General features: G+C 40.9%; 1 protein-coding gene across 3 annotated transcripts in view; it reads right to left on the minus strand.

Annotated features, from left to right (window-relative positions):
• The window catches only part of LOC124267568 (5-hydroxytryptamine receptor 4-like), a 140,899-nt gene that overhangs the window by 85,496 nt on the left and 32,957 nt on the right, over positions 1 to 22,446 (minus strand). Inside the window, exon 1 of one of the 3 annotated variants that reach the window (XM_046702519.1) lies at positions 22,132 to 22,351. The exons of the other annotated variants lie outside the window; for them this stretch is intronic. The gene's annotated coding sequence lies outside the window, so the exon portion shown is untranslated. Of the gene's footprint in view, positions 1 to 22,131; positions 22,352 to 22,446 lie in introns of those variants that run through there. 3 annotated transcript variants of the gene reach the window in all.

The following is a 22,446-nucleotide window of genomic DNA, read 5'->3' on the forward strand; positions in this document are numbered from 1 at the left end:
AACATTGATATTCTGGATGAAACCTTGGATGGAAAGAAATACCTTTCATGCAAGACAAGAAGCAATGGGGTAGCGTGGACCAGCCCCCGCTGTGATGTTTGACACATTGAATGATATGATAGGTTTTCAACATCTACATAAAACCTCTCGTGTTGACCACAATGGAAAAAAACATGAGTTTTTCTGACCCGTATGATCCTTTGACTCATAAAAACCGACAAAATGATTGGAATCCCCATTGATTTTATGATGATAATTGCTCACTTAAAAATCCCCAATGATTTTCATACAAAACCATATCTGTACAAGTATGGTCCTGGAATGTTTAATGTTGAATTTATTGGTGAATGTGAACATTCAAAATGCCATTTTGCGTGTCTTACACGATTTAAGGTCAATGTGACTATATGACAGCCAGCAGTCTCCTCCTCTTACCCACTGTCAGCCTCCTGATCCTCTGAATGGGCACTTTACGCCATTCCTCGTGTAAAGCAGCTTCCAATTGGGCCAGGTTCTCTTCCAGCTGATCCATTACCAAATTATGATCTGGAGGAAAGCTTGTGAAGCTATTCTATCACGTCCCGAAATCACAGAAATTGGTTGGACAAGAGCAAAGGTCTGCAATACCTGTTGATGTCTTTGGATCCCATTCCTGAAGCCTGCCTTGCACTTATCACATGCTCATGTCAAACAAAATGTCAAACAATGCGCTGCAAATGCAGGAGATCAAATCGTCCTTGTACTGCTATACGTGTGGCTGCATGAGGCCTCGTGATGAGGAAAGATGTTTCAATGACAATTCTAATGTGTCACCGATGATCACATACCGTGCACACCCACCACTACTTGCGGCGACTATCCCGGCAATTGTGTTTTTCAATTTTGAGGGTCCAAAAGATATTGGAATCCTATTTATTCATGATGAGTACTCTTTAAATTTCTTAAAAAAGTCATCTGAACTATGTAACAACTTAAACGTTTTGTTAACTTATTCCTAAAAATCAATGACAATTTTGATAAAATACATTTAAAAAATAATTTTGGGATGAAATAATGTTGTTAATTATTGTTTTAATGAAAGGCAGTTCTGTACCTTGTGATGACAACAATATTAACATTTTAATTATACAGTGGTCATTTATATTTCACAATATACCGATGTAAGCATTCTGTAATTTTTCCACCTAAAAGGTGATTTGGCGGCCATTTGGTTTTTCAATTTTGACGGTTATCAACACTTTTCTTTCAGTCTGTATCTTATTTTTTTTCGTGATCAGCACCCTTTAAATGTACAACCGAGTCAGGTTTAATAAAAAATGAAAATAGATATAAAGTCACAGGTGATGATATACTGTGCACACCTACCACTACTTAAAGTGACTATGGCGGCCATTTTGTTTTTCAATTTTGAGGGTCCAAAAGCCTTTTTCAGCTTAGAATCCTATTTATTCATGATCAGCACTCTATAAATGTCTTAAAAAGTCAAGTTTCCAAAATTTATGAAAATACCGTGCACATCTACAACTATTTTAGACCATTTTGGCGGCCATTTTGTTTTTCAATTTTGAGGGTCAAAAACACCTTTTTCAGCTTGGTATCCTATTTTTTTCGTGATCAGCACCCTCTAAATAGGTAAAAGAGCCTGGATACCAAATCCTACTAAAAAAATGCCTCTTGCATTACTTTTATCCACAATTGGTCCTAGTCTATAACCAGAAGCAAGACCACCAGAAAGACTAACCAGAAGCAAGACCACCAGCAAGACCACTACCAGTACATTGTTGAGACACATTCACAGGGTCGACAATTACGAAGAAAAGATTCGAGACATAATATTTTTAGCAATACAACTGACTGAGTTGAGTTGAGTTAGACTTTACGTCACATCGGCATTATTCCAGCCATATAGTGACGAGACAAAGTCTGAATTAATACAAATGAGTTTCATTTCAAAAGCATATATATTCATTACATTGTCATTTAAAAACAGAAAATGTTATAGTAGTAAATGCAAAAGCACGCAATTTGTTATTCACATTATATAGTTACAATTTATGATACAGGTAAACTTCCCTCAGGTAGTTAACACTGAGATGCCCGCTCACGCGGGAAAACAGATCTTTCAGATTTCTTGCATCATAATGTGCATCCCTTGCAGTTGAAAATTCCGCACAGTCAAGCAGAATATGCTTGATGGTGAACACTTCATCGCAAGAGATACACATGGGAGGCCCATCCCCATCCGTTTTCAGCAGATAGTCATGAGTAAACCGACTGTGGCAAATACGACATCGTCGTAAAGTTACCTCATCACGTCTTGACTGACAACCCAATTAGGTATAACCAATTCATGAAGTGTCCCACCTTCTTTGGATGAGGTCCCGAGTATAACTTTTTGATAGTGGGTTTGAAATCACTGTACAACTGATTGAATGATAATAAAGCAACTTAGTTGGTTGAGAACCTGCCAGGGCAATAATTTGCAATCATTCACAAATCTGCAACTGTGGGTAGTTCCAGACCAGATTATACCTAATGACATAAACATACACTCGTCTTTGGATAAATATTTGTCACCAATGATTAGATATATGAAAACAACTATGTTTTTTGTATTTATATACACCTTTTATGTTTACGATCTAGCACTGAAACACAGCCGAAGATATTAAAATGCGCGCAAACGGCCCGAAGATTCTTGTGTTGGTCACGATCAAAAACCTTGTACCAGAGGAGGACACGTTCAATGGAAGACGTCTCCATGGTTCTCTTTCCAACTGTTCAGTTTGGGTACCAAGTAGCAGACATAAGAAACAAACATAGCTTTTAAATGAATCTTATTTACTTACAAACAATTATTGTGATATACCCGGCGGTTGCAGAATGTAAACAAACAATCAAATTGGATCATATGGTCTCAGTCCGAAGAGTAAGACGACATCAAAGTTGACGGTCTGAATGATTATGAAAATGCTTTTTCTCAAATCTTGCGTCCTGTGCCAAAGTATAGTGCAAATCATACGAATACATATTTCCTTTACAAACATGTATAAAGCTTGTTTTCGGACATCAAAACCTGGAACTGACCGGTCGAACACCATCAAAAAGCAGTTCCTGGTTTGTGAGGGAAAACATCCAGTGAATAAAGTCTTTGATGGGAACTTAGAAGTTGCATTTGATGGGCATTTAGAAGTTTGAATAATACGAAGACATGAAACCTTTTATGGACAGGAACTTTTTCATTGCTTGTAACAACGTTACAGCGCTACAAGCGTGTTTACAAACAGGAAAGAAGTCTCGTTTCTTCACAACCAGTGGCATAATGAAGTTTCACGGCAGATTGAATTGAAGAGTAGGGTAACCTTGAAACCCATGAACACTGGAAGGGTGGTGCACCCAAAGGTTGTAATCGGGAGCGAATCTGTATGGACTGTTAAAGGCACGCATCATTCTTCATCAACTTAGTTCAATAAATAATACGAAACTTGAGTGAGTGAGTGAGATTGGGCGAACACTCTCAACGACTATGTATATTTTACGTTAAAACGTTTACAATAAATTGTGAAATATAACGCCGCCCACTTAATTATGTAACTGATTACATTACTGTAAATTAGGTTTAGCCATATGAAATACCTTTGATGTTTTTGTTTAAGGAAATTGCTAATGTAATAACAGTAAAAATACAGTTATGATAATAATCTGTACTATAAAACGTCAGGCAACGTGGTTTAATATTCTCATAATAACCAGAGAATGACGCAAAGAGGATCACAAAACAAACGCGCCAGGTAACGGCGGACAAACATACCTCTGTGAAATACACGCATCCTAACTATTTCTAATACTGTTTACAATACATAGAGGAGGTATTTTTTATGACGACCATTGATGTGAAGATACCATCAGCCCCTTCTATTCGCCGGAAGCTTGACGTGCTGCGCATCACTTTCAGACATTTATTTATGCTGTTACTTCCGCTCTTTGTAGAAGGTAAAACATTTCACGTCTAGTGGGGATTTATGTTCAAATTACTTTCTGAACAGACTTCCTTGGCTAAAAATATTATCAATAATTAGAAAGTCGGTCTGTTTTCCAATACTTGGATTGTTTCTGAGGTTTTTGATATCGAGACTGACGTAAGCGTTACGCCCACGTGGAGCGACATCTTCACCAGCTACAGAGTACACGTGAGAGACTTCGTCAACGCCTTCAGAAATATCATTCTGGATATAGCTCATAAATGGAACGAATGGCCGTAGCGTTAGCGCTCTCGATGACGGTGGAACCCACAGAGCCGTGCCGTGTCCGAGTGCCTTGATTAAACCCTGGAGAAATAATTTCACGGGAAGAAAGCCCAACGCAAACGAAAAGTATTCTTTGAATTTCAATGAGATTTCCTTTGCGAAAAGGAACGCGATTTTTTCATCGACCGTCATATGGCGTTCTGCTCCGTGGGACGTATATAGACTTGGCGTAATGTTTCAGACAATTGTATGTCTAAATTTATAACTTCAGAGAAATCCATGACTACATATAGCTCGGTACAACGAGACAAACAACACAGTGTTGGCGCTGTGGGGTTTCATCTTGAATCGATTAATAACAGAAAAGATCACGTAATGTACAGTGTTAAATAAAAAAAATGACATGAACACGTAGCAGTGGTGTGAAAACGGATGTCGGCAACACAGCAGCGACGTGGTAGCGGGTCCGGCAATAAATCACTTACAGGACCATGGGATTGGATTCTTCTGTGGGCTTGATTTCATCGTGAAAGAAGCAGGTGGGGGTAGCATTGTGGTTAAAGCGTTCGCCCGTCACTCCGAAGACCCGGGTTCGATTCTCCACATTGGTACAAAGTGTGTAGGTAATATCTGGTGTCCCCCGCCGTGATATTGCTGGAATATTGCTAAAAGCGGCGTAAAACCCAACTCACTCACTCATGGTGAAAACGTTGGAACAACTGAACTATACATTATCTTAATTTTTAAAAGGAATTTCACCTTTTTCCTAATCACCTACAGATAAAACACATAAAAAGAAAAACTAAAATGGAATACCAGGACTATAGGATTGCCATTTCAATATTACCTCGTGGCATTAAACACATGAACTTCACGATTGTGTTTTAGTTTATGTGTCTTTCCAGGTTAATTGTAAGTGTAGGCAGGGTATAGACAATAAAGCTGTATTTTGGATACAATGATGGTTCGTGAATATGCATTACTCAAGGACAGATAATTCCATGGGGTGAGTGAGTGAGTGAGTATAGCTTTACGCCGCTTTTAGCAATATTCCAGCAATATCACGACGGGGAACACCAGAAATCGGCTTCACACATTGTGTCTATGTGGGGAATCGAACCCAGGTACTCAGCGTGACGAGTGGACGCTTTAACCACTGGGCTACCCCTATTCCATGGAGATGTATTTGATATGTCATCATGGTTGTGTTTGGGGTATAAGATTGTGGTGTTTTGTCAGCTGTTTCCAGACAAGTAATATTTTGATAACGTTTGTAACGTTTAAGACAAATCCAATTTTCATGAAACCTCTATCCTTTGCCTTATATTATGTACACAAAGAACTGAATTAAGCACCCCCTGTATTTTTTGCAATGATAGGTTTTGAACACGTACATAAAACATATGAGGTTTTCTGACTCGTATGATCCTTTGACTCATGCAAAACGACAAAATGATTGGAATTCATGTTGATTTTATGATGATAATTGCTCATTTAAATAATCCCACTGATTTTCATACAAAACAATGTACGTACAAGTATGGCCCTGGAATGTTTAATGTTGAATTTATTGGTGAATGTGAACATTCAAATGTCATTTTGCGTGTCTTAAACGATATCAAGGTCAATACCGAGTGTAACCTCCATGTGACTGTATGACAGCCAACCCACTCCTCCTCATACCCCCTGTCAGCCTCCTGATCCTCTGAAGGGCCAGTCTACGCCATTCCTCGTGTAAACAGCTTCCAAATTGGCCAGGTTCTGTACAGGATGATCCCTTTGCTGCACACGATGACCAGTCATGTCCCAGATATGCTCCAAATTGTTAAGATCGGGGCTCATTCAATCGTGAGACATGTTAGGGGGTGTTTTTTGTGTATATTTTCGATAAAGAGAATAGATCCGAGTCCTTGAACGTAAGGAAACAGCCTACTTTAAAATACATAAGCCTCTCCGCCGTTTCCACTCAGGGCATTTAGAGATGAAATATAGCATGGGCGTTGAACCTAGATACAGTGCTTGTGCAGGTTATCATATAAAGACACACTACATCATCAGATGCATGGAATCAACGCGCACTCGCATCCAATGTCAGTTTACATGAATACATACATCAGCAAAGGCAAAAACATAGACAAGCGTCTAGCAGATGTTGATACTCTGCCTTCATACAAAACAAAAACCGTTTGATTCACAGTAGCTGAATATTTACATGTGCATTTAGATTGTGGAAAAAACTGACAGGTACATGGTGCTTCAGGGGCGTGGAGCCAACGCGGAAGTGCAGAGATAGACATTATCCGATATCCCGTGGGAAAATATAGGGAGGATTTGGCATTTAGGACTATTGTCGAAATTGAGTATTGTGTGGTCACAATGGTGGGTGAATGTGACCAATGGCTGCATGAGTGACCAACGCGGAAGTGCAGAGATAGACATTATCCGATATCCCGTGGGAAAATATAGGGAGGATTTGGCATTTAGGACTATTGTCGAAATTGAGTATTGTGTGGTCACAATGGTGGGTGAATGTGACCAATGGCTGCATGAGTGACCAACGCGGAAGTGCAGAGATAGACATTATCCGATATCCCGTGGGAAAATATAGGGAGGATTTGGCATTTAGGACTATTGTCGAAATTGAGCATTGTGTGGTCACAATGGTGGGTGAATGTGACCAATGGCTGCATGAGTGACCAACGCGGAAGTGCAGAGATAGTCATTATCCGATATCCCGTGGGAAAATATAGGGAGGATTTGGCATTTAGGACTATTGTCGAAATTGAGTATTGTGTGGTCACAATGGTGGGTGAATGTGACCAATGGCTGCATGAGTGACCAACGCGGAAGTGCAGAGATAGACATTATCCGATATCCCGTGGGAAATTATAGGGAGGAATTGGCATTTAGGACTATTGTCGAAATTGAGTATTGTGTGGTCACAATGGAGGGTGAATGTGACCAATGACTGGATGAGTGTCCAACGTAGAAGGGCATGGATAGACCTTATCTGATGTCCCATGGGAAATTATGGGGTGGAATTGGCCGTTAGGACTGTTGTTGAAAATGGATATTGTGTGGTCACAATGGAGGATGAATGTGACAAATGGCTGGATGGGTGGCCACTTGGCGTTCTCAGCTGGGACACTGGTTTCCTTGTTCAAGACTCAAACACTCTTCACTGGTTTAACACTAAGTTTCTAGAGTTGCTAATGGAAACTCGTTGTGATTGTAAGTTTACAGTAATGGTACAGTCTAACGAATGGCCCTAACCTTATATGACAATTCGGGGGATTCGCATCTTGATCATCCAGTGTAGTCCAACATCAGGCTTAAACATGATTGTAAGAAAACATCCCTAATCCCCTTCCGTTGACGTCCAGGACAAAGCAAGCCGGAGTGAGTGAGTGAGTGAGTGAGTTTTACGCCGCACTCAGCATTATTCCAGCTATATGGCGGCGATCTGGACCAGACAATCCAGTGATCAACAGCATGAGCATCGATCTGCGCAATTGGGGACCGATGATATGTGTCAACCAAGTCAGCGAGCCTGACCACCCGATCCCGTTAGTGGCCTCTTTCGACAAGTATGGGTTACTGAAGATCAATATTCTAACCCTGACCTTCATGGATCAGCAAGCCGGAAATCTCCATGCTAATAAGAGCTGATTAAAACGGGGACAGCAAACCTTAGTTGATCTTCTCACATAACTGACATATGCCCGCTCAACAAAACTATCTTAGTTCTAAGGCGATCTCAACTCCACCACAATAAACTCTCACGATATCATAGCGCTAAGCTCGCTTTGAGGAAAGTTCCCAGTATTAACTGCCGTTAACATACCATCCACACCCTGCTGGATGTTATCAACCTTTATGTATCTCCACATATTCCCGTAATGGGCCTTTTAAAATCAATATTCTTTGACGACCAGTTTAAAATGCAATCTTAAACTCATGAAAATCACATCCACGCAAATTGCTATGGTAATGAACGGTGGTTTTTGCTTAAACAGAGCACAGCTTCCTTGTCTTACAAGAAATCTTCCTTTACAAGCAGGCAACATTGACTTTAATGTTTCCAGTGGAACTCAGGAGATAAATGAACAGCACTGTTTGCAACTTGAAACAGTCAACGTTAGTGTTTTCCGAGGCGGTGTTTGAGCAATACAAGGCAGAGCGTTCCCATTGCAGTCGCGTCAATCTAAGTTGCTGAGTGCAAATGTTCATTATGATATACCAACATCCCTCCGGCCCAGAGCTATCACTATACACATTGTGTAAACGTGAATACAGACAATGACAGCTCAGGAACAGACTCTACGGACTAATTCAGCGCTTTGTGGCGGTCTGGTCGCATTAGTCAATCTCCGTAACCTGAAAACCCACGTTCCGGAATGACACGAATGAATCCGAATGTCTTCAACATGGAGTCCATATATCTGAAAGAGGAACGTTGCCAGAGGGTTGAAGGGAATGGGTTGATGGGATTCCGGAAGGGGACACAGGAGGGACTGACTGACAGACTGAGTTTGGTTTTACGCCGCTTTAAGCAATATTCAAGCAACATCACGGCGGGGGGCACCAGAAATGAGCTGCACACATTGTACCCATGTGGGGATTCGAACCCGGGTCTTCGGCGTGACGAGCCAACGCTTTAACCACTAGGCTACCCCACCGCCCAACACGGGAGGGGATTTGTAACGCTGGTGTATGCTGTGGGGCGGTAGAAGAACGATGTGCTAACCTACGGAGCAATGATTGTCGCTGATTGCGGTTTTAGAACTATTAATATTACATGTGTTATATTAATATTACAAATGGTTGACCTTTGTTGAGTTATATTGCATAAATTTGAATTGTTTTTCGTTGTATTTTTCGAAGATGTAACTTTCGCCTTCTCTTCTTACGGTTTCCCACAATGATATGGTCTTTCGGAGAGAACCTGCAGTGACGGAGTGAATTCTTTTTATAGAAATATAGGCAGCAAAACCGAGCCCTCGATCAAAATAAATCACTATTAAGTCACTCATACGATTCACGTGTATATGGATCGCTATCTAATAGGGCGAGCGTATCTGACCCAACGAAGGCACACTTTCAAACATAAACGCCGCATTTTACATTTTAAGGCTGGTGCATCGGCTGCTTGGGAACTGTTTGTTTGATTTTCGTAACGCTACACAAAGACGTATTCAAGTTGTGTGACTGCGGCCGGTACATAACCGAGATATTGTCAGCAAACATCCCACGCCGTTCGGAAGGTGCGGGGGCGCTGTAGTCTAGTGGTTAAAGCACTCGCTCGTCACGCCGAAGGCCGGGGTTCCATTCCCTACATGGGTACAGTGCAGCGTTCGAAAATAACGCCGGTCCTTAGACCCGAAGCCGACTGAAAACCACTGGGACCCACAGCTTTTGTTTTCTTCAGGCCCTTAAGGCCGACAGCTTTTTCATCCCCAATAACTAACTTACAAGTATTATTTCCATATCAAGATATAGGGCCTACACATTCTGATCAGGACCCACTCCTTTTTGTGGGGGGCGGTGGGGTAGCCTAATGGTTAAAGCGTTGGCTCGTCACGCCGAAGACCCAGGTTCGAATCCCCACATGGGTACAATGTGTGAAGCCCATTTCTGGTGTCCCCCGCCGTGATGTTGCTGGAATATTGCTAAAAGCGGCGTAAAACCAAAATCTGTCAGTCACTCCTTTTTGTGGTTCTGGTTCCTTAGAGCCTGCAGCTGTTCAGGGTTAAGTGCAAACACTGGTACAGGGCATGAAGACCGTTTCCGGTATCCCCCGCCGTGATATTGCTGAAATACTGCTAAAGGCGGCGTCAAACCATACCAAATCAGTGAGAAGGACGCCCAGAGGATTTCAGTCTGTCCTTCAAACCAATGATCAGCTTATCCTGGCACCTATAAGTGACGTCACACAAGGGCGACTGGGCTGTAAAGGCCATGGTGATGTGAGTCACAACCCACAATTCCTCTGTTGAACTAAAAGTGTTAATTTAAATTCTATAAAGTCAATATCATGGCAATCCTGGACAAGGCTATCGCGTTATTATATCTCGTTATGCAGTTTACGGTGGAGGGTGTTTTTGTCAAATTGACTCATTTAACACCGTTGGTGTTGAACGAGAAAATACAGATTGATTGATTGCAGCCCACAATGTTCTCTGCGTCAATAAACATTTTCGGTTTATTGATTACATCTGCATGTTTTTATTACATGAGCTGAACAGAACTTCTAGAAATTACTGAATATACGTTGATAAATTGACAAAATCATGACACTGTTTTCACAGTGAACTATTTAAAACATGGTTTAAAGTATTGATTGTTTACAGGCAAACAAACAGTATTGATACAGTATATGTTTATACTGCCTATTGTTGTGATCTAGATAAAATCAAATGGCATACCGTTAATGTGTTCAAACTGCACATTGCTGCAGCGTGGGCTAACCATAATTGAGTGGGTGGGTGTGTGAGTGAGTGAGTGAGTTGGATTTAACGTTGTTTGAACACAATTCCAGTTACATCACGGCGAGTCAGCCTACTGTGGGAAGATTGCCCGGGTGACGCAGGTCTTCTATGTTAACGACTTGTTAAGTTCAAGAGAGTTTGTGTAGACCAACCTAGAAACATAACGGGGACAGGACTCGAACCAGCAATCACAGGATTCTGGTGTGCCCAATGGACGCAATACAGAATCAGAAACAGCCATGACCATTACGTCAATCACGTAACAGTATCTTTCACAACAGAACTGTTCAAGTGACGGGGGGCGGTGGGGTAGTCTAGTGGTTAAAGCGTTGGCTCGTCACGCCGAAGACCCGGGTTCGAATCCCCACATGTGTACAATGAGTGAAGCCCATTTCTGGTGTCCCCCGCCGTGATATTGCTGGAATATTGCTAAAAGCGGCGTAAAACCAAACTCAGTCAGTCAGTCAGTCAAGTGACGGGGCATTGAATGAACTTGTCAACAGAATTGCTCTAGTGATGGGGTGTTGAAATAGGCAACGGGACTCTTATGGTGATAGGCTATTGCACTATTCAGCACAACTGTCTAGTGGTGGACTACTGAACATAACTGTTCTAGTGATGGACTATTGAACATAACTGTTCTAGTGATGGACTATTGAACATAACTGTTCTAGCGATGGGTTTCTGAACATACCAACAGAACTGTTCCAGTGGTGGGTTACTAATTTCTGATGGGCAGAACATAATTCTGCGTGGAAATCCTTCGAATGTTCCTTGCCGAACGCTATATAACATTGCAGTTATATCTCATGCATGTATACTTTGGTCAGAATAGGTATACAAGGACACGACAGAAGGGTAAAAGCGCAGACAAAAAAACATGGGCCCCACCCAGTAAGAATCCTACATTCGTGTGTAAAGCAAGATACTGGGATAGCGTCAGGACGTCAGTCGATCTGTGTTTAGGTATTAAAGTGACGCACCCGTGAAGGTCCGGGGTAGAATATTGATCTTCAGTAACCCATGCCTGTCGTAAGAGGCGACTAGCGGGATCGGGTGGTCAGGCTCGCTGACTTGGTTGACACATGTCATCGGTTCCCAATAGCGTAGACCGATGTTCATGCTGTTGATCACTGGATTGTCTGGTTCAAACTCGATTATTTACAGACCGCCGCCATATAGCTGGAATAATGCTGAGTGCGGCGTAAAACTAAACTCACTCACTCACTATTATTAAAGTGACGACAGTTTCAGCAGCACTACCATAGATAACGGAAGAGTATTGGTCTTTGGATATTGTATGAATTTTTAAGATAAATTAGTTACTGTTTTTTTCTGTCCAGACAAATTCGTCAGTGTCACCGTCATACAAAGCTTGTGTATGAGCCTGGTCCTGAAATTGATTTTCCTCCAGCTAAATACAGGGCGTTTCTATAAGAACAGGTGTTAATATATCATCTTCCTTACTCTCATACATATAGGACAGACTGAAATTGGTGGAAACGTGTTTTTAATTCCCCAATCTCCCTGGTAACCAAAAGAAATTGAACCTGTTCCTTCCTCATCGTAAGGGTCAGTGATACTGTTATTCCATACAAACTCAATCTCTCGGTCAATATGCACGATTATCTCCCGACTGGGCTATAAGTTCTGTGTTGGCATATGTCTGACACAGCAAATCCCCTCGCCGTGTCTCTGTAGCAGTAACTGGTAATTAAGACAAGTGCTTGGGTTAGGGGAGGCATCTTTCCGACCAGTGTTGATATTAGTAGACACAAGCAAATCTCCCTGAAGATGTACAACTCGTTTAAAGCCCTCATTTGTCGGGGTCTTGGCAGCGTGGAACTCTCATGGTATCATCTCTTATTGCCAGGGACAACGTACATCGATCCTGCCTATATGTCAACTCCACACGAGATCATCACGTCAATGCGATATATTACTTAAGTGCATCGCGCTCATCCAGCCTCTTAGTGAATTTTACATGCCCAATTAACAAAATTCGGCAGACGTAAAATCCTTTATATGCCTTTGTCAGACAAATGCCAGAAATCGCGACGTAAGTGGATGTATTGTCTACATTTGTGCAAGTTAATCAAACAACTAGTACGCATTTCCTGATCGCATATGTTAATAGTTTGTATAATTGCTTTAGCTGCAAGTGGAACACTGAAGTAATAACTGTTAAAATAAGATGTCACTTTAGCCAGAACAAACTCGTGGATCACACCTGATTAGACAAGGTAATTCTGAGTTTGGCACCATGCCAACTTAAAAATTTACAGAAATATGTATATCCTTTTAACAGCAGGTTGTGATATATCAGTGCCATGGTCTCTCACTACGTAGTGTAAACAAATCGTTATGCTCACTGTCATTCCGCGCATTGTCATGAAGCAATTGATGTCTCTTTAAGAACCATGTCCATAGAACATGGGTAATTGCTCTATACTGAAAGCATGCCAGGAGAGTGTAAACACCTCGTTATAACACTAGAATCTATCTTACCAAACAAAACCGTCAGAATTAGGAAAATAACACTTTCTTCAGTATAGTTGAAGTTGTTGATCTGATCGAGGAGGTAGTCATCGAAAAGACACAAACAAGATGGCGTTTGCATCAGAACAACAACACAGGTCTCACGGCAACCAAATATGCTGAGAAAATCAAAGATATTGTGTACAAAACAGGATGTTATGAAAATGACCGATTCATGTCGTGTCAAATTAAGCATTGGCGAAGGCCAGAAACATCAATATCCCTAGCTGATGATTTAGTTGGAGACTTAATAGCAATGGCTGCGCTTCGTGTACCCAGCGACGACTGAATTTCTAGATCTGTCATCTTAAGAAAACTCACTTGATTCAAATTATGTTCTTTAAAATAGCCGTTTCATTATCGGCGTCAGGGATAGAGCATGCTTAAATAGTTCGGGAGAACAGCAGTCCCGGGGATGATAAGAACGTCCATTGCAGCATTGCATAACCTTCTAATTTAAAGTCAAATGAGAACGTATTACGTGACCCGCTAATGTAGTCAAAACATTCTTTTCTATTAAAATAAAACCTTTATCAAGCAGCAAAATGTCTTCAGTGCAGGAAGTTGCATGCCTACAATTGCACGAAGGCTATTAACACAGCTTCAACGTCAGGGGCAAACTCCCTGTCTAACATTTACGTAGTCTTCGAGCATAAAATTGTGCGTTGCTGCGATAACAAATACAGGGGATGCTTAACCTCCAATTAAAGCGTATCTGCATTTTCGACAGCTCCTTACCGCGTCGTCAGATAGGCATACTGTTGGGAGTTTAGACTGAGTTATATGAAGTAGGGGAAATAAATCAAACGAAATGAGGATTCTACAGGTGCGTTTGAAAAGTGTGCGGGGAAACTACTGCCTTTTAAATTGGTAATTAATAAGTTAGCATTACAACAACGCTCGTTGGCTGCTCGCTGTTGGATGTAACCAATTTTATCCTTCGGTAACGGGACACGTGTTGTCTTTGTTCGGAAGTTTAAAAAATTCATTTACATTTTAGATGCTTTGCAATATTTTGACTGTTTCGCATTTGTTCATTTCCAGATGTCATTATATTTCAATGGCTGTCACTTATGGCGATGCTCTGCTTCGCAAACAGCCATTAGTAATGATTATTGGGGCCATCTTAACTCCACTTCAAAGGGGCTTTATATGGGAAGACATACATATTAGATCAACGATCGTGATAAACAGCACAGAGTTGAGCTATCTTTTAAAGATTGTTTTCTTATGAAAATAAAACTGAAATAAACGCACGAACGTCTGTATATCGATGTTTTTAGCTGTGATTCATAGCGGCTCGTACGAAGAGTAGAATTCAAAGTCACGTGACTGGAGACCATTAACCGTTAAGTTTGTCGGGGCAGGGAGTAGTGGAAGTAGATGAAGCAGGATCAGTGTTGGAATCGAAGCTTCTGTAGAGCGAATAGCATTGTGTATAAAGGGAGGTCTGCTATCTCTTCGGGTGTTTTAGAACGAGGGGCATCGTGTTGCCTTACTATTGTTGTGTCGAAGTGTTCTAGAGCGCGGAGCATGGTATTGCTTAACTACTGCTGTGTCGAAGTGCTATAGGAGAAGCATCGTATTTCACAACTACTGTTGTGTCGAAGTGTTCTATAGTGAGGGGCATCGTCTTGCTTAAGTACTGTTGTGTCGAAGTGTTCTAGAGTGAGGGGCACCGTAATGCTTAACTACTGTTGTGTCGAAGTGTTCTAGAGCGCGGAGCATGGTATTGCTTAACTACTGTTGTGTCGAAGTGCTATAGGAGAAGCATCGTATTTCACAACTACTGTTGTGTCGAAGTGTTCTAGAGCGACAAGCATCGTCTTTCTTAAGTACTGTTGTGTCGAAGTGTTCTAGAGTGAGGGGCATCTTAATGCTTTACTACTGTTGTGTTGAAGTATTCTAGCGTGAGTGAAATGGTATTGCTCAACTTCTGTTGTGTCGAAGTAGTCGAGAAGAGATTTAATGATAATAATTGTTCCACATAATGTACTACTGTGTTGTTGAAGCGTTATTGCAGTGATGTATATTGAATTCCAGCAGAAACTGACATCACCACTAACTATTCTATAACTAACTTCAAAACGTGTCTGGGGCTTAGTGGGGAATCAGGGGAGATAACCGGGAGTGGCGACAGGTCGCTGCTGCGTGGACAGGAGCTAGCTACAATGGAGACATTGAGTCGATCTGACCTGCAGGTTTTTATCCCCTCACTTTGTCAATGTCACGCGTTGCTAATATGTCATGAAATACTTCCTTGAAATGTTATACCAATTAATACGGCAAATATGGCGTAGAGATATGACACATTCATTTATATTATGTCGAGAAACAAACTGAGCATGTGTCTTGGCTCCGATATCGGTACGTACAACCAGAAATTATTGAGAATTTAAAGATAACTTTTTATATGTTTTTCACTCATTACTCACGAATTAAATGTGAATATTAGCAGGACATAACTCCAGATTCAAATACAGGTAACAGTTAGTATTTTGTCAAGTCACCATGGGCAGCAATGCAGGCTTCAATGCGGCGGGGCATACTACTGATCAAAGAAGTTAGAAAGTCGTGGTCCATGCTGTCCCAATATCGGACCACCTCTTCTTTCATTTCAGCAATATTTGTCAGATTTTACTTATTGACACTTTCCTTCATAAGTCCCCAAACATTTTCTATTGGATTTAGGTCAGGGCTATAGCTTGGCAAATCTAATAATGTCATATTTCGGGTCCGAAGCCAGGCCTGTGAATGCTTTGAACGATGTTTTGGGTCGTTGTCCTGCTGGAAAATCAAAAAATTTCCATAGAACACGTGAGCAGATGGAAGTAAATGTCCCTCGAGAATATCTGTGTACCGCTCACTGTTCATATTCCCTTCAATACACAGAGGGGCGTTGCCCCTAACACAGATATGCCACCCCACACGTTAAATTTCGGACTGTACTTTGGGCGCTGATACAAAGGTTTTTCAGTTTGTTTGGTCAAGAATTTCAGTGTATTAGGAAAAAGCCACACAGAACTTTCATCTGAGAAAATCACATTGTCCCAGTTAAAATTTCTATGCTGTAAGCACCAGTTCAACCTTCGCTCCTTTTGTCCAGGTTTCATGATCGGTGATGGAATTCCTCGACTTTTCTGCCAACCCATTGTATGCAGCTCAGTTCTAATTGTCTCCTTACAGACAGCCACAGTTCCTCTATCAATCATATCCAGCCTTAAGTTTTCTAAACTCCTTCGTTTGGTTTTAGAAACAAGAATACCAAGCCGCCTCCTGTCGCCGACAGTCAATTTTCCTAGGCCTACCTGCGCCTCCCTGGTGCTCAATGCCATATTCATTTGCAATATTTTTCAAAACACGATAAACAGTGGACAAAGGGATGCCTGTTCTACTTGTCCTTGTTATAATACTCTAAAATCAACTTTCTCTTCTCTAAATCATCCATACTGAGGATCACTGAAAATGTCGTCTGCTAGCAAGTAAACAAAGGGGATAACTCTTCACAAACTAATGAAAAAGGATTAACGGAGTTGTCTCTCTTGAATGAAACCAAGCACTTGATAGCAGGTCAAGGTTGTTTATACTAGAAATCCAATTAAACATATTCCTAAAATTCTCAATAATTTCTGGTCATACTATATATGGTCTCAGCTTTGACTATGAGAAAAACATGACCATTACTTGTGCCGCCTCACGACACGGCCTTGACTTAAAGCATCAAGACATAAGTGTAACATCAGCAACAGTAACAGATGCTCATACCACGGTTGTCTTTGTGTCTACCGCATTTACCATGGGTCTTGAAAGTCGAAGGTGACCGACTCTTTGGGCCAATGCGGCGTACCAAAACCTCACAGGCAAACCTAGTCTGCCGTACAGACCCTGAAGCAAATATATCCAAGAATGCCCACGCAAGTCTAGAAAATGTAACAAGTCTAGATTTCCACAGCTTCTGAAAATGAAGAAAAAACCCTGGGCTCCTTTCTATTGTATTTACAATTTTAATTTAAAAACTTTTATTTTCTATACAATATGTTCATTTCAGAAACTAGCTGTTAGTCTAAGGCAAATCCTGATTAGACCCTTATTCTAAACGTAAACAACTTTTGTAAAACCCATAAGCCCACGGAAAGTGCTGCTGGTAAACCTAGGTTCAATATCGGGCCCATTGCAATCAGCATATTTTTTTCTTTTAAAAAATGTTTTCTTAACAATGAGGATCCCTCTTACAACAGCATTAGTGGTTAGTTACAACACATTTGTGTCACCATGTCCCGGTTCAAAGACGTATGGTAACACAGTAGTAACAATCAGATATAATTTATTGATGACGGAAAATCTTCCCGTCGTACATACATTTTGAACGGAGCAGTACGTGCCTCTTGTCTGTCTCACAGTCCCTGAACCACATTATTTTCCCTATTGCCTAGCCCTTTCCGCAATGCTAAAGCCCTAAATGAAGCAAGTCTAGATCTCCTCAGGTTCAGGATCTCTAGTCTCCCTGGGGCTCCTTTTCAATTTAAATGGGTTTATTTGCTACAATCAAAATTATATATATTCAGAGACTAAGCGTCAGTCTGTACGTGCCTCTCGCCAACTTCCCGGCGTTAACGAGGGTAGTAAGATGACGACGAGACGCATCGAGTTGCCTCGAAAATAGAACACCAAAAAACTCTCACGAGATGAGGCCTCAAGCCGGAGTGTTCCTTCTCATCCTGACAATATTTTGTATACAGACATTTCAACTTAACGCTTATTTGACAGCTATGTCACAAAGAGGCTTACAAGGTTTCAAACCGTACGCCGCGTCACCAGAGTTTTCATTCAGCGCCTCATCTGGAATCGCAGAGACTGTGAAGTTATATCACTATTAAATGACTTGAATTCTATGTTGCATTAATGCAATTAATCTGTATGCAAGATGTACAAAAATCGACGATTGATATGCGAAAAGACGTGAAACAATTATTGTTTGAATTGGATGCATTATTGCTAGGTCAAACTAATTTTCTCATTTGCTGTAAAATCTTCTAAGAATCGACTTTCAACAAACCCTCTCTTGGGCCAGTGCCATCATCTTTTCAAGGTCAGTGCCATCATCTTTTCAAGGTCAGTGTATCCCATGTACAATTCTCAGAAAACCAATTCTTTCCTCTTCCCTTTTTTAACCCAAAGGTGATATTTCACGCCTTTATTATTAAACATTAATTTAAGACCATTCCGTGCCCATCCTCCTTAAGCGACGGCGTTTCATCATATGTCATTAAAAAACCAGCCTTTTTGCTATTCATATATTTCCAATTGAAGTGCATATGGAAAGGGCCGCAATGATTGGGTTATGGGCTTAAATTGACGCTTGATGGCAGCCGGTGGGTTGGCTGATCGCTGACTTAATGGATGAGATTCCCCAGGTTAGAGTGAGAGTGTGAGATTCGTCTGATGAAGTCGGGCTGTGCAGTATCATTCTATATTATATTACAGCCTTTCCAGACGCACATACTCTCTGGATAATTTCAGCTTTTATAATTTTCACGCGAAAAAGTAATTCTAGCTAATGAACAATTTTGAGAACGATGGACGCTTTGAAATAAAATGCTAATCACGGCATCGAAATACAAGTCACGTTGAAATCACGATGGGGCGTAGTTTTTGAGTACATGTGTACTGACAATCGTGAAGAGAAAATTGTTAGTAAAACAAGTTCACTTCAAAGCGGTAGGATATATGTTGTTTTCAAATTAATTTGTTTCTGATAACAATAACAGTATCAATCATTTGAGACGCTGACCTTTCATTTATCTATTATGAGATATTGTGGGTTGACGAGTGGGTGAGACTGGTTTGTATTGTATAACGTTAGTTATATCACGGCTAGTCACCTTGAAATAAGAGTGAGTGTGAGTGAGTTTAGTTTTACGCCGCACTCAGCAATATTCCAGCTAGCGGCGGTCTGTAAATAATCGAGTCTGAACCAAACAATCCAGTGATCAACATAATGAGCATCGATCTACGCAATTGGGAACCGATGACATGTGTCAACCAAGTCAGCGAGCCTGACCACCCGATCCCATTAGTCGCCTCTTACGACAAGTATGGGTTACTGAAGACCAATTCTAATCGGATCTTCACGGGAAAGATTTGTTTTGAACTACTGTTACGTGATTTGAGAACAACTACTGCATATGTTATGAACAAAGAAATACGTTAATGGTTCTGTTTAGACGAATAATTGATTGAATGAGCGAGTATGGTTTTACACCGCACTTAGTAATATCCCAACAATATGGAGACGGGCAGTGGCAGATATGGCCACTATATAATACTATACATCGAAGCCATATGCGGGATCGAATACAGGGCAAACTCCTTAACTAGTAGGCTACACCTGTTCCCGTTAGGTCGAACACTGCCATATATTGTATGGGTTATATGCACAGACAATCCTGTACATCTGGCACTGACCTCAGGCGGACAATTCAACTAATTGGACGGGGAGTGATTACTGCAGCAATATTACCAGAAATCATGCTTGACGCATCTATGACATATGTCATGGCGCCATCTAGTGCAAGTACTGGTTTTATATATCAAATAAGTGCTCCTACATAAGACCGTGTGCCATGTGTGTGTAGTAGTATGTATGGTTGTTGTAACAGTAGTAGATTGGTAGTATTAGCAGTAGCAGACGCAGTAGTTGCAGTAACAGTAGCAGTAGCAGCAGCAGTAACAGTAGTAGCAGTAGCAGTAACAGCAGCAGCAGTAACAGTAGTAGCAGTAACAGTAGTAGTATTAGCAGTAGCACCAGTAGCAATAGCAGCAGTAGCAGCAGCAGTAGTAGTATATTTAGCTGTAGTAGCAGCACAAGTAGCAGCAGTAGCAGTAGTAGTAGTAGCAGTAGTAGCAGCAGTAGCAGTAGTAGGAGCAGTAGTAGCACTTAAAATATGTCAAAGAGCAAAGTATGGACATTTCGAGGAAATCATTAGAATTGAATAAATTAATGAATAAAATCAACAGTTTTCATAAAAGTTGTCAAACGTACATCTAAGTAACTAAGTGCTCTTTTCGTGCGATCATGTTAATATGTAAGTCAAGTGACATCTCGGTTTTCGTCACCTCGATCTTTATGCGCGGACACGATGTTTAATGAGAAAACATTTGCATAAAGAATATTTGTCACAGGTCGCTACCTAGCACGATACGTCCAATAAGTTCCATAAGTTACGTATATATGACGATTTGTTGCTTAACACGTTCAGAAAAGCTTTATTGTACCCAAATATAAACAGAAACATGTTCTGGATTTTCCTCTTTTCACTTTGAAAGAAGCGATACAATGCACAATGGTTACTCACATATACTGTGCTTCAATTTGAAGGTAAAAGAATATTACCAAGTGGACAGATCTCAATAACTGTTCTTTCACAATATATTACAATACGTATCGCAATACAGAAGAGTGTACCGCAATATATCGCAATACGAAATGTGGGGAAATACACAGCCCTAAGTAGCAGTAGCAGCAGCAGCAGCAGCAGCAGTAGTAGTAGTAGTAGAAGTAGCAGTAGTAGTAGTTTTAGTAGTAGTAGTAGGTGTAGGTGTAATAGTAGTTGTAGAAGAAGTAAGTGTAGTAGTAAGTATAGTAGCAGTAGTAGCAATAGCCTTTCTCCAAAGCTGTACTGAATGCTAAGCCAATGTATGTATAGTGAGTCTATCCTTCATGTCTAGATAGCCGGACAGTACATCCAGTCTGTTATTTGTTATGTTTTAGAAATTATCATTTAAATTATTAATTTTGATCTAAGAGACTTGTGCAAGTCTATATTGGCTGTAGTGGTGGTGGTGACAGTGGTAGTTGTAGTAGAAGTGGTGTAGTAGTGGTAGTTGTAGTAGTAGTAAGTACAGTAGTAGTGAGTGAAGTAGTTGTAGCAGCAGTAGCAGTAGCAGCAGCATTACGTCTATCTGTGTTCAGTCTACTAACATACCAAATCCTGCTGGCGACTATTGGATAAGGTGCTTGGTTGGCATTTTAGAAGATGCTATTTGATGAACATAGGGAATTTTCTGGGTCTCATTTTCTTTTTATTCTTTGATACAACGTTTCAGGGCTTGTTCTGCCCCATCATCAGGTAAACAATGATCCCAGAAAAGATGAAACCCACGTTGTATCAACGATATCATTATGAAATTAGAAAAATAGCACATATCAAACAACGAGTATATATCGGAGAAATGCACTTGCAAAAACCCCAATACGGAAATAAAAATACTGCTCCGGCGCCACTCATCTCAAGCAATAACGTCAACAACTTGAGTAATGACAGCGAACCGTACCGAGACGCGTTAATGCATGGCGCTGTTGCCGTTACCTTCCCATCAAGGAGGCTGTCTGTTTTATTGGTCAGAAACAATCATACAAACACGGAAACTACGGTATCTAATTTCAGTATTTGTGCTAAATCTGTAAGAAATGCACCCAACGTTGATAATTAGTTGTTTTGTATCAGGATCGGGCATAGATCTGATGACGTAAGTCGTGCTGAAATACAAACCAGCATGACATGTCTCGATCAGTTTGCCTGTTATTGAACAAATATGGCATCTTGTTATATCTATTACAAGCCTATTATATGGTTTCAAGGCACCGCGGTAGACGTATTTACTTAGATCAGGTTTACATAATGCAATAATTCATAGGTCTTCATCGATCCTGGGACGGATTTCTCTTAACCCTATCTTTCCTCACTGCTGACGGTTTTGTGATTGGGATTGTGACATACGAACTTCTATTGAATCATAACCTGTGAAGGAATAAGGTCAGCAACACCCAATGTTATTAATAAGGACTAAGTACTTACTTGGCACATGCGTTGGCGAAAGTCCAGTCACAGACCTTCCCATCCCATCCAAATAAAACATTTGCACTGGAGAACGGATATACTCAATTAAAACTCGCTCAATGAACTCAGTATGGAAGTGTAGGGAACCTTGTGTTGTGTCTTCCTCTTTGGAGTCAGCTGACCTCCTTGTGATGGCTGTGTCGAGGTCACAGCCCACTCGTGAAAACAAATCGGGTAATATAACATAGCTTGTTCTTCATGTTCCATTGTAAACAGAAAGCGAAACCTCGATAGGAAATAAACATCTCGCCTTGTCGTGGACATATCACACAA

Source organism: Haliotis rubra, unplaced genomic scaffold, assembly GCF_003918875.1.
Source record: "Haliotis rubra isolate DU_JTF1 unplaced genomic scaffold, ASM391887v1 Scf132, whole genome shotgun sequence".
Lineage (NCBI taxonomy): Eukaryota > Metazoa > Mollusca > Gastropoda > Lepetellida > Haliotidae > Haliotis > Haliotis rubra.